Below are 23203 nucleotides of genomic sequence, written 5' to 3'. Positions count from 1 at the left end.
GGCTCAGAATGTAAAGCTGAAGCCTGGGATTTGTTGGCCAGGGATCTTACCAGTGCTACTGGTATCCCCCGCACTGTTGAGCAGTGTTGTCACCACTATGATGACCTGAAGTGAAGAAAAAGTGAAACCTTGGGCACCTGGGTCCAAGAGGCTAGGGATGGGCATGCTCCAAAGAAATGTAAGTATGTTTGCTACTACTTTACTAAAATGCAAGCTGATTCTGTGCAAAACTGGTATGTGTAATGGTGTGCTTCTCTTCCAATAGCTGCAGCTGAACAGGCTTGCAACATCCAGTCTCATGTCGAGTGCCTGGCCAGGATGCAACTTGAGTGTGGTATGTATGGATATTTTCTTATAACTGTAGTGCAATAAAAAACAAACAATACCAATAACAATAAGCAATAAGGTGTAAAGCAGTATTGTGGTTTGATAACTAATGTGTTGTAATAAGTGCAGCAGGGCTGTATTCTTTGCATGTCTGTTCTAATGTTTCTGCAGTCAACTGTAAAACTGAAATAAGTAAAGAATGCAAAATTAATTGCCTGATAAACGTATTGCACAACCCACAGTATGGTTCAGGGCTGTCTGCAGCCAACTTTCAATCACATAATGCTCTCTATTCCTCCCACTCCAGGAATATGGTATATGGCTAAGGTAGCACACGTTCTGGGCAGATATTATTTGCATACTTCACAGATTCTAAGGAGCAATAACAATAAAGTGTAAAGCAGGATTCTGGTTTCAGAAGAATATGTTGAAATAAGTGCAGTAGGGCTGTATTTGTGGTATGTCTGTTCTAATGCTGCTGCAGTCAACTGCAAAACTGAAATAAATAAAAGATGCAAAAGTAACTGCCTGATGAATGTATTTCACAACCTACTGTATGGTTGACGGCTGTCAGCAGCTCACAATGCTCTCTATTCCTCCCACTCCAGGAACAAGGTATATGGGTAAGATAAGGTAGCCCACTTTCTGGGCAGATATCATTTGTATACTTTACTGATTCTAAGGAGTTATAACAATGAAGTGTAAAGCAGGATTGTGGTTTCATAAGAATATGTTGAAATAAGTACAGTAGGGCTGTATTCATTGCATGTGTGTTCTAATGTCACTGCAGTCAATTGTTACATAATGTGCACATGTCCACTGCAGTCACAGCTTTTGGGTTCTACTCCCTTGTCTGCCAACTAAGACATGATGGCTATCTAGTCTACATATTGTATGCAAACATACCCATCAAGTGTCATGATTTTTTGTAATTTAATGACAGCTGCCCAATCTGTCTAGTCCATGATTAGCAGATAAATTATTACCTGGAATGCAATGTATTTGCAAATCCATTTACAGAACACCTTGTTAGTTATGTATGTGCACATTATTTGAAACAGTTCTGTGTAGTTGTGTACCTGCATTTGTTACTGCTTGGCCTATACTGTCCCATGCTAACAGCTTGAGAGGTATGTACGTGCTACATCATCTATAGAAGAATTTGAGTCACTGCAGTCACAACTGACACTGCACACATGTAGAAGTATGTATTAGCACTCTGTGTATTAATATCATCTGCAACTTCACTAATGGTAAATTTTTCTCTCTCTCCTCACTCCTTAGCTTCTTTAATTTATTACTGTTATTTATTATTATGATATAATATTAATATATTCTGTTAAACTAACTCTTTTGTTGGTGTTATGGGTTATTTCATTCTGGTTTGCTATTAACATACTATGTTATTTAATGTTGTGTTCCACATAACATACCTTAATATATATTTGGATTAATCAATATTATGTTCCATTATGTTAATACTAACATTGGTTTGGTTATTACTAACCTTAACCAATTCTTATAACTAATTTACTACATTGTGCAAAGCCCCACCTCTTTGTAAGTTATTGAGGTGATCACATTTATGTTGTATGGAGATACACACACACTGAGTGGCCTGGAGCAAGATTAGAACCCCTATCTATCTACTCTTCCACACTAGAGATCATAGTATTTATCGTACATGCCACTGCTTAAGTCTGATATTATAATAGCAGCTGGTACTCTTAAGGTCGATGACATCAGCAGGCCTTGTAGAAGAGGGCAGTTTGGAAACTGGCAGCAACTTACAGGGCCAAAAAGTGCAGAGCAATTGCAGTTTCATAGTCAATGTGGAATGCTCAGTTGTTTTGCAGGGGGATACATGCAAACACATGCACACACCAAGTGGCCTGCAGTGAGATTAGAACACCTACCTAACAACTCTTACACACGGCTGATCACAATGTTTAACACACATGCTACTGCTTACGTCTGACATTGCAATGGTAGCTGGCAGTCTTAAGGTCGATAACATCAGCAGGCCTTGTAGCAAAGGGCAGTTTGGAAACCGGCAACAACTTACAGAGCCAAAAAATATAGAACTATTGCAATTTTATAGTCAATGAGGGGTTCTCAGCTATTTTGCAGTGGGATACATACACACACACACACACACACACACACACACACACACACACACACACACACACACACACACACACACATCAAATGGCCTACACTGAGATTAGAACCCCTACCCAACTACTCATATACACTATAGATCACAAGACTTACCACATGCACCATGGCTGATGTCGGTTTTAAATGTAACTGTAGGCAAACTACTTGGGGATTACACAAAATAGGCTTGTGTTGCACAGCATCTGTGGCATGCAGAGTGAAATTGCTTCATACTGTTATCTGCATCTAGTAGCCTAGCAGTGAAATAACTGTTATTTATCCTAGCCATGTGGCTACAGTTATCAGTTTGCCAATATGTGTCTGTTTTGATTTGTATGGGCAAGCCTGTGTGCAAGAACAATGTGCCCTGTCCATGCATGTAACATTATAAATTACAAAACATGCTCACCTGTTGCTGTATGTGTGGTGACATCCAGCAGGCACAGGGGTCTGCAGGTAAGTGCAGTATGTACTGCTGAGCCCTTACTTTGGATTCTTTGAGCAACATTATAGTTGTCTGATAGTGCAGCTTTATTCACTATTATTAGGGTATGTAGGACAATACAAACATCCACACACATAGTTATGTATATAACAGGGATGTATATAGAAATGTAGCTGTGTGTGTGTGTGTGTGTGTGTGTGTGTGTGTGTGTGTGTGTGTGTGTGTGTGTGTGTGTGTACTATATATATATATATATATATATATATATGTGTGTGTGTGTGTGTGTGTGTGTGTGTGTGTGTGTGTGTGTGAGTGTTTTGTAGATATATGAAAAGAGCCTGAGATTTATGTTTTTATAGATATAGCTATATATAGGTATATATATATATATCACTATTTTTATATACATAGAGATAGATATTCTAGCTATTGGAGACAGAGATAGTGACAGACAGATATGTATACATATATGTATGTATGTATAGACATATCTATACATAGCATGTCATTTTGGGCAGGGGGCAACAGAATTGCGCTCTGTTTAACTAAGTGTATGAGCATGCCCGGGGGGATTGTCAGTACTTATAAACTGACTCCTAGCCACACCTACCTGTACTCCAGTCCGGGATTTTGTGTGTTACAGACAATGACATCTGTGCCTGTGTCTGCAGTATTGCTGTTCATTCAAGTTGTCCATGGCATTCTTCAGCTGTTAATATGTGACAGAGGTTAATAATGTTACACCACACACAGACGGACAGTCTGTAAAAAAAACAACATACTAGTACCTCACATCCAAAACATGTGGATACTTCCAGATTAGAACCATCAACACCATCACCCATTCGAACTTCCCTAGTCCACTCAGCCACACAAGCTACAAGACAGAGAGTAGTCATTCATCACGCAATCAACAGCATAAATATGTACATTGTTATTCCTGTGTTATGTGAGACATACAATGCATGATCAATTTCTATGTTACTGCCCTGAGATTCCCTGGACTGCTGATATACCATCGATGAGTTACTGTTACAGCAGTTATATGGGACCACTGCTGTGTTGTGGGTGGGGGAACAACACTGCATGTTCAGCTGGGATACACAGTAGTCCAAATATCATGTAACCCCTCTGTTTAACATCTCCCTTGACTGATGTAGTGAATATTCTATGCATGAGGCCTAGTGACCATTAAAGAACACATGATAGCGGACTGGGTATCTCATGTGGATATTACTTCTGTAAAAATAGATCACTATATCTACCTGCATAAATGTAACAGATCCATACATACCATACCATATCATACTACTCCTTACAAGTACTGTGTAGGTTACAGACATACCTTGCAAATGCAGCAGTTGACAGAAATGTAGTTTAGGGCTGACTCTGTCTGATTCAAGCAGTACACAGCCAATACATGGATAGGTACAGGTTGTGTAGGTTACCTGGCATCAAGTTTAATATATGTATGTGGGTAGGAGTAGGCTGTCAGTCCCTAGGTCCCTAGGTTATCAGTGAATGTGCTATGCATTGTCTGTTAGCCAAAGACAGGGCATACTGAACATGCCTATGTCTGCCTACTGGGACATCAGCAGGGGGTTCCTCCTCAGAGTCCTCCTGTGACTGTGGCTGTGGTGACCTAGGCACTGGTAGGGGGCTGTGTATCCCTTCCCTTTGCTGATCCTTCTGCAGCTGTTTTCACAGGATGAAATTATGTAGCATAGCACATACTATGAACATATGTGCACATGTGGCTGGGGAGTACTGCAGAGCACTATCAGATATATCAAGGCACCGGACCAGTGACTTCAGAAGCCCAAAAACATGCTCTATTATGTTCCTAGTTTGTGCGTGTGCCTCATTATGGCATTCTTCCATGGGTGTGTGTGCATTTCTGATGGGTGTCATTATCCACGGTTCCAAGGCATAGTCAGCATCCCCCAGTAAATACCCATGTGGGATATCCCTCCTAGAAAACATCTGGCACAGCTATGAGAGTCATGATAACTGCCAGGGCTTCCAGTACACACATTCAGGATAATCCCCTGGGCATTACACATGACCTGGCAGTTGATGGAGGGGTACCCCTTGCAGTTGATGTAAATTCCACCCTCTTCACCGTGTGGTGCCTTGATGTGTACATGAGTGCAATATATGACACCCAGTACTTCAGGGTAGTGTGCTACATGGTAGAAGTGTTGCATAGATATGTACTCACTGGCATGTGATAGCATGGCATCCAGGAACTGGTGGAGTATCCTGGATGCAGATGCCCGTGAGACCCCCATCATGTCTCCAGTTGGTCTTTGGAAAGTACCTGCAGCTAGTATCCTAAGGGCTACACATACCTTTGTTTCCACTGGGATGGGTTCCCCTCTGTTGGCTCAGAGCCTGCGTTAAGGGCAGCAGAGTTCAGAGAGTTCTTGTAGTATGTCCCTGTCTACCCTGTACCACTCTACAATCTCCAGCTCGTGTAGTTCCTGGAAGGTTATCCTGGGCCTGAGCACTCTTCTCTTTCTCTGGCTACGCCTATTGTCAGCAGCACTAGCAGCAATTACTTCAGCATCTAGCACATACAGATGTAGCAGACCTGCAGCAGCTCCTAGCATTATTTCAGATAAATTCCCAAGTCTGTACTCTAATGGTCCAGAGGTCTGCAGGAAAATTAGAATGTACAGTGTATGCATACTTTATACAGCTCTGTTGTAGATGCCGAATGTGGGATTGGCTAAATGTGATGCTTTACTCCTGCCTACAATATCATTAACATAATTTAATGGCCCTATTTCAGTCTGTGATGCCACACACAGTGCCATGCCTCGCACCATAGCTTATATAAAGGTCAGATTTTCTAATTGAATACATCTGGTTTTAAGAACACACTCAGCTAGGAGGCGCACCTCTCAAATACTTGCACCTAAGCTTAAAAGAACTTAGAAGTGAGAGGACACACCACCTTCCGAAGTCAGCCACATCTGGTGTAAACATCAGTATGGTGGAAGACCCTACAAGAAGAGGATATACAAACAAGATTATTCCTTTCTGCTATTTAATAACCCCACCTGATTTGCATACTTATCCATGCAGACAACCTAGAAACTACACACTTCATAGCCATATCACCTTAACAACAGCAGCAATGCACCATTGTAGGGACCTCACTCAAGGTCCTATAATAGATTTCTGTCACATACTATAAAATTCTTTTTTTCCTAATTTTTTTTATTTTTATTTTTATATTAAGCATGTTTGTGCACTGCTGCGCATAGTGCAAACATGCCAAGATTATTTAAAAATATATATTAATTTAACTTATTTCCTTTAATCTTTCTGACATACAGACTAATAGTTTTGCTCATATGTCTATGTGGTCTTACATTTTCAGGGGATTTATGTCCATATTTCTACAGTTTTACACCCCTTTGTCTGTGTAGACTCCTTCCACATACACTATGGACACTGACACGGGTCTGAACAGATACCTTTCTGCATGTTGGATCGCTCTACCTACCTCATTTGCATGAGATTCACCTGCTTATAAGGCAATTTGCATGCCACGGAATTGTTCATGTTTGCGCGTGAGTGCATACAGCTCAGCAACTCTTACTGAATCTTAATATGTTTGTGTCCATGTAAGCATCGCAGTGCAATGCCTACATGAAAACAATGTGTAGACTATTAAATTCCCCCCACTGTTTATTTTATGAGACATTTTTCTGCAGTGTTTGTTCAGGGTGATAACATTTCTATGTTTTTAGATATACTAGAAATTGTTAAGGAATGATTCACAGATGAATTGTGCCACTTCATTTTTTTGTACTTATGAAACTATTTCTCAGCTACATAATTGCATCATGCATATAGTCACACATTCTGCCTGATTCAAATTGCATTTTGATCCTTGTAGGAAGAAAACTGATGATTTTATGCTTTTATTCCTTACTGGTTTTACCAGAATCCAGCAATATCCTTACTTTAGCCTGCAACTTGAAAAATAATCATCATGCTATCTAATTTCCTTATCATGAATTAATCGTAGGAGTAGACGGGGAGAGATTCAAAAAGATTTGCTCTTGGTGTAAGTGATTTAAACCAATGTAAGGCCTATCTATAAAGCAGGCATACTCAGGAGGAAGTCACTTAGACTGAGAGGAAGTCTTTTGGAATCTGGGTGATGCGTCACTTAAAAAGTTAATAGAACAACAAAAAGCCTAACATGTATGGGGGAGAACACTAGACACCAGGGACACTGTTGCCCTAAGCTACTTAAAACCTTAATAGAATAGTGGCTTTTGCAGCGCAAAGAATATTTTAAACAATATGGGTGGGAGGAACACTAAAAACCAGGGGCACTGTTTAAATATTACCATAAAGTCACTAATAAAGTTAATAAAACAATGGATTTTTCAGTGCTAGGAAAGGATTTGAACCCTGCACCCACTTTACAAGAAGCAGCACATAGGTAGAGTTTTAGTCTTCTGTGCCATAGCAGGCTTTAGGCACCAGCAAATCCTGCGGTCGCTGGGGGCCTCCAACCACAGCAAGTTATCTTAAACTCATATTTTATAACGTCTGTCAAATCAAAAAAAGCTAGTACAGCAGTCCTGTATCTCTACTAAACCAGGCAGGTAATAATAATTCTTATTTATATCTCTTTTAAAATTCAGAAATATTCTGGTTATAGTAACAGTGTTTTATCAAGTAACAAACTTAACAATTCCATTAAATATTGTACCACTGACATAGCTTAGTTAAACCCCGCCGATGGACATTCTCTCCACTAAAATTAACAACATAGCCAGCTTTAGGTATCTGCAACACCCATGGCTGCAGGGCCCCCTTAATCATCTTTGACTGTGAGGGGGCTCCACAAAAGTTGCTACTGGTTGTGGAGAAAGAGGAGAAAAAATTTCCTGATTTCCTGATTATGATCTTTTACGTTATCAAGGCTGTGTTATGTGACCCTTTAAGGATAAACCTGATAATAAACACGAGAAAGGTATGCACTAGAGAGATCATCAAACAGCCTAGTGTGATTGATCTTAGTGCACACCTTGGATTTTAAGAAGAGCTGAAGCTTTCAGATTTCAAGAATGGTTAGAACCTCAGATACTATAACATTCAACTTCGTTGCTGAAGAATTCTGTGCAATGCCAAAAGTAATAGCAGAATAAAGACTCAAAATCAGGAACATGTTTTAAGTATTACTCTAATTCACTTAAAAAGTTAATAGAGTAACACCTTTTGCATGAACATGCATTTTTGGACAATAAGAAGTATAAAACTCTGATGTCTGAATTTATTGACTGTCTGTAATCCTGAATGATTTACAAGCAAATCAAACTTTTTACAAAGTACAGAGCAAAATTATGAGGCAAAAGCAGGGACAGTCTCTGAAATCAGGGACAGTGGCAAGTAAGCATACTCCTCAATGAGATAAATAAAAGTGACTTATCAGTACCAGTGCTGCACAATGTAGTATTTTCTGAAGTAAGTGCAAAACTAGTAATGCTGTAGCTTATGCTTGTGTGCGTTTGTGTTTATGCAAAAAAAAATCACAGATTTTTATCTGTGCACTCACCCAATAATGCTGAGACACAAACATTCTTCTGGGTATCAGTAAAAATATGCTAACAAGAAATTATATTTCAAAAATTAGGCATAAAATAAATCACAGAACATTCAGACACATATTTTCAAGAAATCTGGTGCCTCTATATAAATGGATACAGCACGGCCCCCTTAATCATCCTTGACTGAGTGGGGACCCCACAAAAGCTGTTGCTGGTTTGGGAAAAATGAGGAGAAAAAATGTATTTTGAGAGCTGGGAATTGTGTGTTTATTACTACTTTAATTTTACTTACAGTCAAACCTTAGAGGTATGCACAGGAGGCCATTATAGGTTCATAGGTAGGTACTAAGCTATCAGCCCAAGGGCCTAAGTAAGCTTAGCCAACAAGGTTCCCTGGCTTACACCACCCAAGAAAGTTATTTTCCTGTGCCCCTGTCAAGCAGAGCCACAGAAGTGATCCCCGAGGTGTATTTTCTATTTCCCATCCATTTATCAAGATTTTTCTTGAAGAGGGCTGATGAAGAACTTTGCTTGACATAGATAGGTAGCTTGTTCCAGAGTATGGGAAGTCTCTGGGACAGGAATCTATCCCTCCAGCATGTCCTGTTTATTGTGGTGACAAGGTTTAGGTCCCTAGAGCGTGTAGCTCGGAGGGATTGGGATTTCTTTAGGTGTAGCATGTCCAACAGCTCTGGGTTTGACATAGCTTTATATGTTAGGCAGAGATCACCTCAGAGTAGGCGATATGCTATGGAGTTAAGTTGGAGTTTTTTGAGACGGTCAGTGTAGGGGATCTGTTTGAGGCCAGTAATCCTCTTTGTGAGGTACTTCTGTGGCCTTTCCAGCTGCTGCAGATGTCTTGTGAGGTACATTCCAAAAGGGGCGTTGTACTCTATAATGGGTCTAATGAGTGTCGAGCAGAGGGGAGCAATGACCTTTTTCTTCCTAGATGAGAACCCTTTTGTGATGAGGTGTGCCACATAGAAGAATTTCCTGACTACTGTGGTGATGTGATTATCAAAGGAGAGACTACTGTCCACCTGGGTCCCCAGGTCTCTTATCACACATTCGGTGTTAAGCAGACTGCTGCCTATGTGGTACTTCATGGGTACAGAGTTTTTACCAAAGGGGATGACAATGCACTTTTTGGCATTGAGCTTGAGGCCATGGCTCTGACACCAGGCATATGTCTCAGTGAGGCCCTTCTGTAGGATGTCCACATCATTTGGTGACTCGACTATGGCTCCTAGTTTGCAGTCATCTGTGAACTTTGTTAGCCAAAGACCTTCTATGTTAGCCTGCACTTCAGAGAAGTAGATACCAAACAGGAGAGGTCCCAGGACTGAACCCTGTGGTACTCCACTTGTCAATGGTTTGAAGTCAGATTTGGAGTCTGCAACTTTTAAACTGTGGGTTCTGTCAGTGAGCCAATTGGCAACCCATCTTGTGATGTAGGGATTTATACCTAGTTTAGTGAGTTTAGCTAAAATTTCAGAATGGGGAATGATGTTGAAAGCCTTGGCGAGGTCAAGATAGGCTGTGTGAACCACCTTACCCTTGTCTACAGCTTTGGTGACTGCCTCAAAGAAGTCAATCAGGTTCAGAAGGCATGATCTGCCTTTCCCCAAACCCAAACTGGGTAGGGTCCAGAGTTTGGAGGTTACCAATGTCTTTGTTTATGACTTCCATGATGATATGTTCCATGGCTTTACAGACCAGGCTCGTCAGGCCAATAGGGTGATAGTTTCTGGGATCAGTGGTAGCTCCCCCTTTGTGGAGTGGGATAACTGTTGCTGTGCGCCATTCAGTGGGCACAAAGCCTCATGTGAGACTATGATTGAATATGGTACTTAGGTGGGGAGCCAGTTTGTTCTGAAGTTCGTGTAAAATGTAGCCTGGGATGTTGTCCGGTCCCATAGATGCTGTGTTTTTGGCTTTAGAGAGTGCAACTTTTAACTGCATAGTTATGATTACAGGGACTCTGCATTCTTCCTGTATAGATATGGGCCTTTTAGGGGGTGAGAGGGGGCTAAAGTTAGCACCGAACCTATCTGCCAGGACATTGGCAATATCACTTGGTTCTGTAATTTTTATGCCATTGTGCTGTAACTCAGAGCATATCTGAGTGTTGCTATAGCTATAGAATGCTTTGTGGTTGTCCCTAGAATCTGTGGAGATTTTGTTTTCATAGCTACCTTTGGCAGATCTTATAAGGGATCTCACCTTCTTACTGAGGCTGACCAGGGAACTCCTCCACTCATGGTATTTTACTCTCTTTTGCAACAGTTTCTTCCTTCTGTTGTAATGTTTGTGTATGGCAGGGGACCACCAGATTGGCTTCCTTTTTTGGAGGATAGCATCTTGGTTCTGCTTAGGATAGCATGATCCATGCACTCGTGTAAGTGCTTATAGAGTGCATCTGTGTAGGATTTAGCAGTCGTAACTGTGTTGTCCCTCTCCATGGGTGTCATGAAGTTCGCCACTTCTATCTTAAGAAGCCTGAAGTTGGCTTTGGAGACATTTTTTACCGTGATTTCCTTAATGGAGGGTGGGGGCGGGATGTGGATATCTAGGGTGATTAGCTTATGGTCAGATCTGACCAACGAGGAGTTGACTTCAGGTGTGGAACACCAGTCTCTCATGTTGGTAATGACTAGTTTAGGATACTGTTGCCCCTGGTGGGGGTGTGGATAAGTTGATCCAGGGCATTGGGCTGAAGACACTGTAGTCACTGTTTCTTTTACTTTTCTCACAGACCTTAGAGGTGTACAAAGAACATCATTATGTTTTTTCACTTGCCTCACAGTCACACATCAGGCACGTATACAGGTGGCTGCCTTGGAGAGGTTAGGGGTGAGGAGGCATGCTATGTATATGTATGTCAGCAGTCATTTGAAATACAGGACTGTGGCAATTTGAACCTCTGCTTTCATCCCAACTTAACACAAAAGGGATACATAGGTACTGACTGTCTTTTTGGGGGGGTTAGGGAAGCAGGCTGTACTCCCAGATAAAATCAGTTTATCCTCTCAGCAATTGTCTATTGTAAACTCCTGTTTTGTCAACTTTGGACATTAAGCCTTGGGCACAACTTAGGTCTTCCATGAAAGAAAATAAATTAAGACTGAAATTCTTTTGTTACTCGTGATTTTTGTTTAGACAACAGTTGAATTAAAAGGTCAGGAAAATGTTCTAAAATGCATCCCAGAGAATCTATAGCCCCTATAGCTTTTGAGGGCACCAGCTTAATTGAGTTATTTCCTAAATAGTTATCACTGCTCTGTCTTGGTCAGAGAAGGTGTTTTGGAAGGATGCAAGGAAAACTAAACCTGAACCACACTTAATGTCTTTCTTAATCATACTTTTTATTCAAGCCATCACTGAATGAAAAGGTTGTGTAAAAAAAGAAAAAAAAGAAAATAAAATGCACATCTGAGCACATACAAAAGTATGACTTCTTGAAAAAGCTGAAGAGTTAGGCAAAATGAGAGAAAAGGAAGAAGAGTCATGTAAAAAAGCAATGTACATGCTATAGGGAGCACAAGATAGAGGGAAAACAGAGTGGAGCTCAGGAGGATACGTGTGTGTGTGGGGGGGGCACAGAAACAGGGGACACTGCCTAGGGTGCAATTCCCTGTACATAAAGTCATTCCAACAATACATTGGAATGACTTTATGTACGGGACACTGCCTAGGGTGCAATGTCCTGTACATAAAGTCATTCCAATGCATTGTTGTAACCGAATGCCAGTAACTGTGAATGTCCCTTTGTGAGACAGGCCAACATGGTGTGGTACATAGGCCTATTGTAAAGTTAAGAGCACTGTTGCTACAGGTCAGTCTGTGTGTTCTACTACTAAAAGTTTGCAGCATGAACTTAAAGGTCTCTTAGTAGGGATGGCAGTGACAGCGTGATACTTAGACTGAAAGAATCTAGTGGGCCCCAATTGTGACACTTGCTAGAGGCACCCAAAATGCTAACACTGGCCCTGCTAGTCCGTGCTAAATGGGAAGGGAGAGTATGAGAGGCATTAACAGATTTTAAATATAAATATTACCCTAAGCCACTGATAAAGTTAATGATTTAACTTATTTCCTGCAGTACAGCTCTTATGAGTGTGTACTTTTAACTGCCAGTGGATGTGGCTTGGCTTGAGCCTTTAAAAAAATGAAGTTATCACCTTACAGGTCAAACAAATATTCATATCTCTGGAACCATAGGTGTTACTACAAAACTGTAAATGGCAAACTATTCAGGATAAATTAATCTTTGCATAAGTGGCATTCATTCAGATTGATGCTTTAAACTGAATTTTAAAAGCCAAAATAAAGGCAGTGAGTATTAATTTCGTAATGTTCTATAAACATCTTGTGAAGGCTGCCAGCCTAGCCAAATAAAATTGTGCAGATAATTCTATCATTTGTATATATGAATGTTGAACTACAGACTTTTCTTAAATGAAAGAATATGCTGTGAAATGTTGAACTTAAAACAATGTAGCAACATTGTGCTCTGCTGTAAAGAAAGCTAAGTCAAGCATTTCTTGTCTGTCTTTTGAAATTAGAATTATTTCATGTCTGTCCCTTTGAAGTTAGAATTTGAAGTCGATGAGCCTGGAGTGAAGCATCCTGCCTATTGTTTTAATTTAAGGAATAATTACTAGAGTTTACATGTAGAATGTCTTTTATGGCTGTAATTTCCTGCAGGTGCAATATAACAATTATGTAGTTTCTGTTAGCCTGGGAACACCAGGAAAGTGTGAAATTATGTAATGGGAACAAGCACTGCCATAGCAATTTAAACAGAGAGAATCAGAAAGCATTAAGCATTTTTTGTCTTGACCATCCAACTCACAGCACTGCCTGTTGTCATATGTAAGTTATCTTAGACTTGTGTTTTCTTTTAGAAATATCTAGAAACTAGAAAGATTAGACTAAGTGTTTTTTTTGTGATGTCAAAACTGTACTACTGAATTATTTTAAGTATTTCTCTGTGATCTCTGAACTCTTGACTAGCACTGTGCAGTAAGAAGTATTGTCTTGTGTTTTTATTATTTATTATTAAATATTTTAAAACCTTTCAACTGTGGCTGTTTTGTGTAGAGATAAGTTAAGCTCTAAGAGTACATTGCATGTATATAAGGATCCTGTACCAAGTCACTCTAATAAGCTTTGACTGTTTAGTCATACTACCAATTGGATAATAATATTGCACAGTAATAATTGGACACCCTTTAAAGGGCTTTTGAGTAGCTGATAAGTATTAGTGGGTGGTGGCAAGTGGAACTACTGTATAATCTGGGAGAAAGGGGCACAGCTAGAGGAAACTGTGCCAGCCTTCCCCAGGAGTGTCTGTGTGGTTGTATAAATTCTTATCTCAAAGTGCATGAGTGTGTGTGTGTGTGTGTGTGTGTGTGTGTGTGTGTGTGTGTGTGTGTGTGTGTGTGTGTGTGTGTGTGTGTGTGTGTGTGTGTGTGAGAGACTTCAAAGGGACAGGCATGAAATAATTTTAATTTCAAAGGACAGACAAAAACTGCTTGACTTAGCTTTCTTGACAGCAGAGGGCAATGTTGCTACATTGTTTTAAGTTCAACATTTCACAGTATATTCTTTCATTTAAGAAAACAAGTCTGTAATTCAACATTCATATTTACAAATGATAGAATTATCTGCACAATTCTATCTGGCTAGGCTGGCGGCCTTCACATCCCCCCCCCCCCCCGGAGAACTCAAGCTAGTTTTTCGAGTGACCCTTGAGAAACGCTGCTTGAGAGGTTAGGTCTATCTGAGTGTACCTCACCCCATTCCCTGTCTTGAGAGCCCATCTGCATTGGCATTGCTACTCCCACTGCGGTGCTGCAGTGACATATCATATGCTTGCAACCCTAGGCTCCATCTTAGCAACTTGGCATTTTGCTGGCTGGCTCTGTTTAACCATGTTAGGGGGTTGTGATCTGTCATAACAGTAAATTTCCTTCCATACAGATAAGGCTGAAGTTTCTGCAATGCCCACACTATGGCTAGACATTCCTTTTCTACAGCTGCATAGCATTCCTGCCTGGGTTGTAGCCTACAACTGAGATAAACCACTGGGTGCTCTTACCCCTATGAAGTAATCTGGCTAAGTACAACCCCCACCCCATGGTTCAAAGCATCCATCTGCACAGCAAAGTCTTTGCTGTAATCTGGACTGGCTAACACAGGGGGTCCTCCCAAAGCTTCTTTAAGCTTCTGGAATGCCTGCTCACATGCTGGGGTCCACACTACCTTATCTGGCCTATTCTTCCTTGTCAGGTCTGTGAGGGGGAGCAGCTATGGTACTATAACTGGGGACAAACTTTTTGTAGTACCCTGCTGTACCTAAAAATGCCCTCACTTGCTTTTTAGTAACAGGTGCAGGCCATGCCTGAATAGCTTCCACTTTGGCAGGTTCTGGCCTTATCCTACCACTCCTCACTCTGTGCCCTAGTTAGGAGACCTCTGCATTACCCACCTGACATTTGCTCAGTTTAATGGTCAACCCTGTCCTCTGTAGTCTGCCCAGCACCTCCCTGACATGCTGAAGGTACTCTGGCCAGGAATGGCTGTAGATGGCAATATCATCTAGGTAAGCAAGGGCAAACCATCCTGCTCCTACCAGGATGTGATCCACCAGCCTCTGGAAAGTCGCTGGGGCATTCTTCATCCCAAAGGGCATCTTTGTGAGCTCATACAAGCCAAATGGAGTCACAAAGGCTGACTTCTCTCTAGCACTGGGAGTCAAGGGCACCTGCCAGTAACCCCTGGTAAGATCAATGGTTGTAAGATACTTATCCCCACCCAGCTGCTCTAGGGCCTTATCTGTCCTAGGCATGGAGTAAGCATCTGACTCTGTGTGACTATTTAATTTCCTGCAGTCCACATAGAACCTGTTGCTGCCATCCCTCTTTGGCACCAGCACCACTGGGGAAGCCCAAGGACTGTTGGACTCTTGAATCACCCCTAGTTCCAACATCTCCTGTACTTCCTCCCTCAGGGTTTGATTGACTCCCTCAGGCACTCTATAAGGGGCCTGCCTAATAGGCCTTTGGGGTACTGTATCCACCTGGTGCTGCACCAAGTGGGTGCACCCTGGTTTCCCAGTGAACATGTCCCAAAATTCCTGCAACACTGCTCGGATTTCTCGAACCTGGGTAAGAGATAGCTGCTGGAACATTGCTACCCCTTCCACTGAGGTGTCAGCCCAAGCCTCACTGAGGAGATCAGTCCCCAGATCTCCCACAGACTCCTCCTGAAATCCACTTCAAATGCTCAGCACAAGGGCTTCCCTATCATGGTAAGGTTTCATCATGTTAACATGGTACAATTTGTGCCCCTGCCATCTGCCTAGCAGTTCCACTATGTAGTTAACATCACTTACCTTTCTTATGACCTTGTAGGGACCCTCCCTAGCTGCTTGCAGCTTGTTGCGTCTGACAGGAATGAGAACCATTACCTGCTGCCACACAGCATACTCTCTAGCTTGAGCATTCCTGTCATACCACACCTTTTTCTGTTGTTGGGCTTCTGCCAGGTTCCCCTGGGCCAAGCCCATGAGTTCCCTGAGCCTTGTCCTGAGGTTTAGGAAGTATGCCACAACAGATGCCTTGTGAGACTCATACTCACCTTCCCACTCATCTCAAATTAAATCTAGAGGTCCCCTCCCCCTATGCCCATACAGCAACTCAAAGGGTGATAAACCTGTGGATTCAAACAACAGATGGGGCAAATATTTGTCCCACTCCCTCTTAAACTAATCTGCAGATGCCCGTAGCATGGACTTGATTGTAGAGTTTAACCTCTCAACAGGACCATTAGTCTGGGGATGGTAGGGGTGGTCTCCATGTGCTTCACCCTACAGGACTTCCACAGACAAGCCAGCAGGTCTGACATGAAACTGGCACCTCTGTCAGTCAGTATTTCTTTTGGGAAACCTACCCTGCTGAAAATCTCTAACAAACCATTTGCCACCTTCTCTGCCTCAATGGAGGACAAAGTCACTGCCTCAGGGTATTGTGTAGCATAATCCATTACCAGTAGGATATACTTTTTCCCTGTGGAACTTGGGGTACTCAGAGGACCCAAAATATCCATAGCTACCCTCTGAAATGGCTTCTCAATCACAGGCAAAGGCATCAAAGGAGCTCTCACTTTGTCTCCTGCCTTGCCTACCTTTTGGCACTGCTCACAGGTCCTGCGGTACCCTGTTACATCTCTGGAAATTCCAGGCCAATAGAAGTTCTGCATAATACACCTCTTTGTGCATTTTATGCCCATATAACCTACAAAGGGAATATCATGGGGTATGGCTAGAAGCGCCAGACGGTAGGCTCTAGGCACTACCAACTGCTGTACTCTCTCACCTTCTAGCCCTCCCTCGGGGTCCACTCTCTGTATAGTAACCCTTTGTCCCAGTATACAGATTTCCCCTTTCCTTGAGAATCAGATGCCTCCCTAGCTACCTGCCTCAGGCCTTGCAATGTAGGGTCCGAGAGCTGAGCCTGTCTCAACTCTCTCCTTGTAACCCTTCCCAGCTCCCCTTCCACAGGAAGTCTGGCATCCTCTGATAGTGGTGCCTCACTGTCAGCCTGGATACTACTACTCACCTCTACCTTTGCAGTCACTCTGTCCAAGGGACCATTAGTACCCCCACGCAACTGTGGCTCACATTCAGTTTCACTGCTACAGTGTAGCTCCCTCCCTGAAGTAACCTCACCAGTCTTGGCTGCAAGTATGCAGTCTGTCTGGGTCTCCCTCAGGCTACCAGACCCACATGCTTTTCTCCTAGCCTGACTGCATGTAACTGCATCAGCACATGGTACTGCCTCATCCAAACCCTTCCCTCTCAGGACATCTGCAGGATGGTAGTTTAGTACTCCTGTTGTCTCAAGACAACCTACTATTGGCATTTTGTCTTTCCCACTTACTGGCTCCCTCACCTTTAGTTCCCCACCTTGCCTCCATGGACACCTGGTATGCCACATGGCATCACTGGTTGCTTTCAAAACATTTAACCCTAGCTCCTGGACATGTACCTGGACTAGTGGCTTCCCCTGCTACTGGCAGATTCTGTTGGGGCAGTCTGTGCTGCCCACCAAGGGTTCCTTTAGACCCATTAGCAGTACTGGGGGTCCCCTTCCTGTGCAGGGCTGCCCTGCTTGTCAGTTATAGGTCCCCCTTCTTCCCCAACTCATCTGAAGTAGCACATTGTCTATCAGCTAACCAGATCCTCATGTCCTCAGGCAAAGTGCTAAGGGCTTGTTCCCTCACCAAAAGGTCTGCCAGCCCTTCAAAAGTGGTGATCTGACATCCACTCACCCACCTATGGAAATAAGTGCTCAATTCAGCAACATATTCATGCACACTTTCATCTGCCTTGCGTCTATGCTCACAAAACATTTTCCTATACATTTTAGGTGTTAGCTTAAAAAACTCTAATAGACAATTTTTTACAGCAGTATAATCAAAACATGCAATGTCAGACATTTTAGATACTACAGTTACAGCTTTACCATGGAGTACGGGGATCAGGAACCATACCCAGAGCCCTTGGTCAAATTCATACTGTTTACATACCCTCTCAAACATATGAATGAAACTATCAAAATGATCCCCCTCTTTAAACTGTGGAAGAAATTTACTGACCTTTTGTGCTTCTGGGGTCTAGTTACTCCCTTTCCCATTACCTCCATGACTCTGGCGAATATTCAGCATCTCCTTCTCATGCTGCCTCTGCTTCTCTTTTTCCTCAGCTTCCATGCATAGCAGTTTCTCATTCTTCTCACTCTCTAGACACCTCAGTCTCTCAGCTGCTTCTAATTCCACACATCTGGCCTCCAACTCAAATCTCTTTAGGTCTAGCTGGATTTTTAAGTCCACTGCAGAAAGGTTGAGCTGTCCATTCTCCGAGAGTATTATATCTCCACTGCCAGTCTGATTGTCCTTCCAGTTGCTGTTTTCTGATGCAGCTGTAACCAAGGCTGCAATCAGGTCTGCCTTAGTCAGGTTTCCATGCACCAGTCCCCTAGCCTAGTACATCTCCTCCAGCTGGCTCCTTGTCAGCTTTCCATACTCCTCTGCTGACATGCTGTCTGCTCACCCTGACTAACTAAGTTAACAAAAGAAATAAAACAATTGTGATCTGAACTCTGAGTATTCACTGTGTGGCTGTTATAGAGTACAAAACACCTTCAAAACTCACTGTACACAAGCTACAGGTTTCACTCTAGCCACACCACTACAAGCCAATTAGTATTTGCCACCTAATTAATATGTGATGTGGATATCCCACCGCTGCCAAACACAACTGTGAGGATATCCCAGTCACTGCCACCACAAATGTGATGCCTGTGCCCTGGCCCAGCAATCAAGGAGCCTCAATCCTCACCACTAACACCAGAGAAGGCATCTCATATATGAGGAAAGGATAACAAATATACACAGTAAAGTACAATTCCCAATAAAAACACACAGTCAGTCCGAGGCAGGTCACTCCCTTGCTCTCCAGGTCCCCAATAAGACTCCCCACTGGCACAGCTATAGGGTCCAGATCTCAGCTTAGTGGGCAAGCTAAAAGCTCTAGCACCCTCTCTGTCCAACCAGTGCTTTGTGTCCCTGCCCAAGTAGCTCTCACACACACACACACACACACACACACACACACACACACACACACACACACACACACACACACATGCACTTTGAGATAAGAGTTTATACAACCACACAGACACTCCCGGGGAAGGCTGGCACAGTTTCTCTAGCTGTGCCTCTTTCTCCCTGACTATATGGTAGTTTCACTTGCCACCACCCACTAATACTTATCAGCTACTCAAAGGCCCTTAAAAGGGTGTCCAATTATTACTGTGCAATATTATTATCCAATTGGTAGTATGACTAAACAGTCAAGGCTTATTAGAGTGACTTGGTACAGGATCCTTATATACATGCAATGTACTCTTAGAGCTTAACTTATCTCTACACAAAACAGCTACAGTTGAAAGGTTTTAAAATATTTAATAATAAATAATAAAAACACAAGACAATATTTCTTACCACACAGTGCTAGTCAAGAGTTCAGAGATTACAGAGAAATACTTAAAATAATTCAGTAGTACACTTCTGACATCACAGAAAAAACACTTAGTATACTCTTTCTAGTTTCTAGCTATTTCTAAAAGAAAACACAAGTCTAAGATAACTTACATATGACAACAGGCAGTGCTGTGAGTTGGATGGTCAAGACAAAAATGCTTAATGCCTTCTGATTCTCTCTGTTTAGATTGCTATTGCAGTCTATGTTCCCATTACATCATTTCACAGTTTCCTGGTGTTCCCAGGCTAACAGAAACTACATAATTATTTTGCACCTTCAGGAAACTACAGCCATAAAAGACATTCCATATGTAAACTCTAGTAATTATTCCTTAAGTTAAAACAATAGGCAGGATGCTTCACTCCAGACTCATTGACTCCAAATTCTAACTTCAAAGGAACAGACATGAAATAATTTTAATTTCAAAGAACAGAGAAGAAATGCTTGACTTAGCTTTCTTTACAGGAGGGCAATGTTGCTACATTGTTTTAAGTTCAACATTTCACAGCATATTCTTTTATTTAAGAAAACAAGTCTGTAATTCAACATTCATATTTACAAATGATAGAATTATCTGCACAATTCTATCTGGCTAGGCTGGTAGCATTCACATACCTTATAATATTTCAGTCACCATTCAGGCAGGACACATACTGCCAACAGGGTTTTTTTCATACAGCTGTGAGCTTTAATACGAGGTTATGCAGCTCTTTCTGTGTTACCAGTTGAGATATTTAAAGAAATATGAAAATTATTACAATACAAATTAACAGTATACAAATAATATTCAATATTTCTTTAGCTGCATTAGACAGAGGTCAAATATCAATGCAGTTGGGTTTGCCATCATATTTGTGTTAAGATAAAATCTTCTGATACCTTGTATGTAACATGGTTTTGGAATTATTAATGCAAATATAAACAAGTAATATGTGACATCAGTAGGAGTTAACTGCTGAAATGTCTGAAGGCGTATTCAGCTGTAATGAGTTAAGAGATTCAAACTTTGGACCACTGCCACAGAAAGAGGCTCCTTAACAAATCAGTCCTTTAACCTTCTGGGCTAAATGAAGATTTAAAAGAAGTGTTGTATTGGGATTTGTTTTTGAACAGTAGAAGGTATGAAACATTATTATCTGGTATTACTGACTGACCGTAATGGTCTGTCAGTTACAAGGGACAGGGCAAGTATAACAGGCAAACTTGAACATTCTGTAAAATCAAGTTCAGAGGGGACAGGGGCATGTCTGTATGAGGATCTGCTGTGCCACTAAATGGCTGTACTCAAGACTTCTGATCAAAGCCTTGAGAAGCACTAGATGACATTAAGGAGAATTTTTAAATATCATTCGGAGTCATGTAAAAAGTTAATATAGCAACAGGTCGAGCACCATGATATAGTTTTTGAACAATAAGAATGAAACTCTCTAATGTTGAGCATTACGGACTGACTTATTAATCATCTATGATTAATAAGGGGCAGGGAAAAAATAAGAGGCTACATCAGGGATGTTCTGTAACTTCAGTGACAGGAAAGAGATGTGTGGGCCAGATTCCAAAAGATTTGCTTTTGATGTAAGTGACTTACTCTGTTGCAAGGCCTATCTATAAAGCAGATTTATACTAGAGTAAGCCATTTGCAGTAAGAGTAAGTATATTGGAATCGGGCTCCATGGAGGAGTGTGCGTGTGTGTGTGTGTGTGTGTGTGTGTGTGTGTGTGTGTGTGTGTGTGTGTGTGTGTGTGTGTGTGTGTGTGTGTGTGTGTGTGTGTGTGTGTGTTTGTGTGAGTGAATGGGGGGGTGCCCCTACCAGTGCGATGCATGGGCCTTCAGTGGTAGTTACCACAGCAAAGTGCTGATTAGCAGTAACAGTATGTAGATCAGAGAGCACATGCTATGTGCTGTATCTTTAAGGAGCATGTCAAAGACTGAGATTGCACGTATAAATAACAAGCACATGCCATTTCTAGTGCCATTTTGCGAACGCAGCCAAGGAGTAAGCATGCATGAATACAGTAATTAATTTGTATATAAGTTACTTAAGTTAAAGTCAGTAAACTTCTACCATGATGTGTTTGTATAAAATAAAGCTGCTTAATCAGAACCCACAAAGACTCTTCTATTGTGTCCAAAGTAAGAGAGTGACATGGTGTCAGAACCGGGATCACAGAGAATAAGATTCAGAGCTATGAGGTGTGGAGATGACAGTGAAGGTAAACCAAGAGAAATGAGCATGAAAAAGAGCCAGAAAAGAAGCAAAGGTAATGAGAATACCCATAAACTACTTGTTTCATAAAAAGAATAAAACGGGGCAGTACAAGGGCACAAAACGCATTATTAAACAAGTGGGAGGCAAAAAAGGCTTATTAACTAAGGGAAATGTTTAAAGTAAAGGTATTTGATGAAACGATTAACAGGAGAAGAAAACGAGTATGTTTAAAGGCAAAACAGGCATGTTTAGAGTAAAAAGAGCACAAGAAAAGTACAATGGGCATGAAAAGAGATTAAATGAGCAAAACAGATATAATAAGGGCAAAAAGGGGCACACTAAGCATAAATAAAGCAAAGCGACTGCATGTTTTTTGGCAAGGTGCTGTGTTTTGGCATAACTATGACTTTGTATTATATCAAGGGCATAACTAAAGTTATTTGAAGTATCTCAAAGTGTGTAAAAGTGCTTAGAGTATGTGCTTATTGCTGTGCATGCATTTTGAAGAGTTATTTGTGTGCAAAGTGCAAATATTTCGTAAAGTGCAGTCAGAGTATAGCCATTTAGAAAAGCTTCTCGTGTTGGGTGTGTCTATTTGCAAAGTGCCACCATTACAGAGTGTTTCATGTACTGTAGAGAATTGCCTAGAAAGGTACTGCCATTTTGGAGAAGTTTCAGTGTATTGTGTACAGTTTATTCACAAAGTGCCATTACTTCGAAATGTTTTTGACTCTGAGCTTCTCCTGCCCAGTTTATTTGCATCGTACAGTTATTTGAAGTGCTTCTTAGAATGATGATAAATTACTTTAGCAATACAATAAGTTCAAAAGTATTATGCTGCCCAGAAACATATTTCACAAAGCCCAGTTACACAGAGGCTTGCATCATGCAGTTATCTGATGTGTTTCTTATACTGATAAGAGGTGATTTCATGCAATACAGTAATTTCAAGAATATTACAGTGCCCGAGAGATACTTATAGGTTCATAGGTTCATAGGTAGGTACTAGACTATTGGCCCAAGGGCCTACGTAAGCCTAGCCAACAAGGTTCCCTGGCTTATGCCACCCAATAAAGTTATTTTCCTGTGCCACTGTCGAGCAGAGACACAGAAGTGATCCCCGGGGTGTATTTCCTATTTCCCATCCACTCATCAAGATTTTTCTTGAAGAGTGCTAATGAAGAATTTTGCTTGACATAGATGGGTAGCCTGTTCCAGAGTATGGGAAGTCTCTGGGACAGGAATCTATCCCACCAGCATGTCCTGTTTATTGTGGTGACAAGGTTTAGGTCCCTAGAGCATGTAGCTCAGAGGGATTGGGATTTCTTTAGGTGCAGCATGTCCAACAGCTCTGGGTTTGACATAGCTTT

The sequence above is a fragment of the Protopterus annectens genome, chromosome 1.part0 (assembly GCF_019279795.1).
Source record: "Protopterus annectens isolate FY-2018-M chromosome 1.part0, PAN1.0, whole genome shotgun sequence".
NCBI classification, from domain to species: Eukaryota; Metazoa; Chordata; order Ceratodontiformes; family Protopteridae; genus Protopterus; species Protopterus annectens.
Note: the sequence above shows the minus strand (reverse complement) of the source record.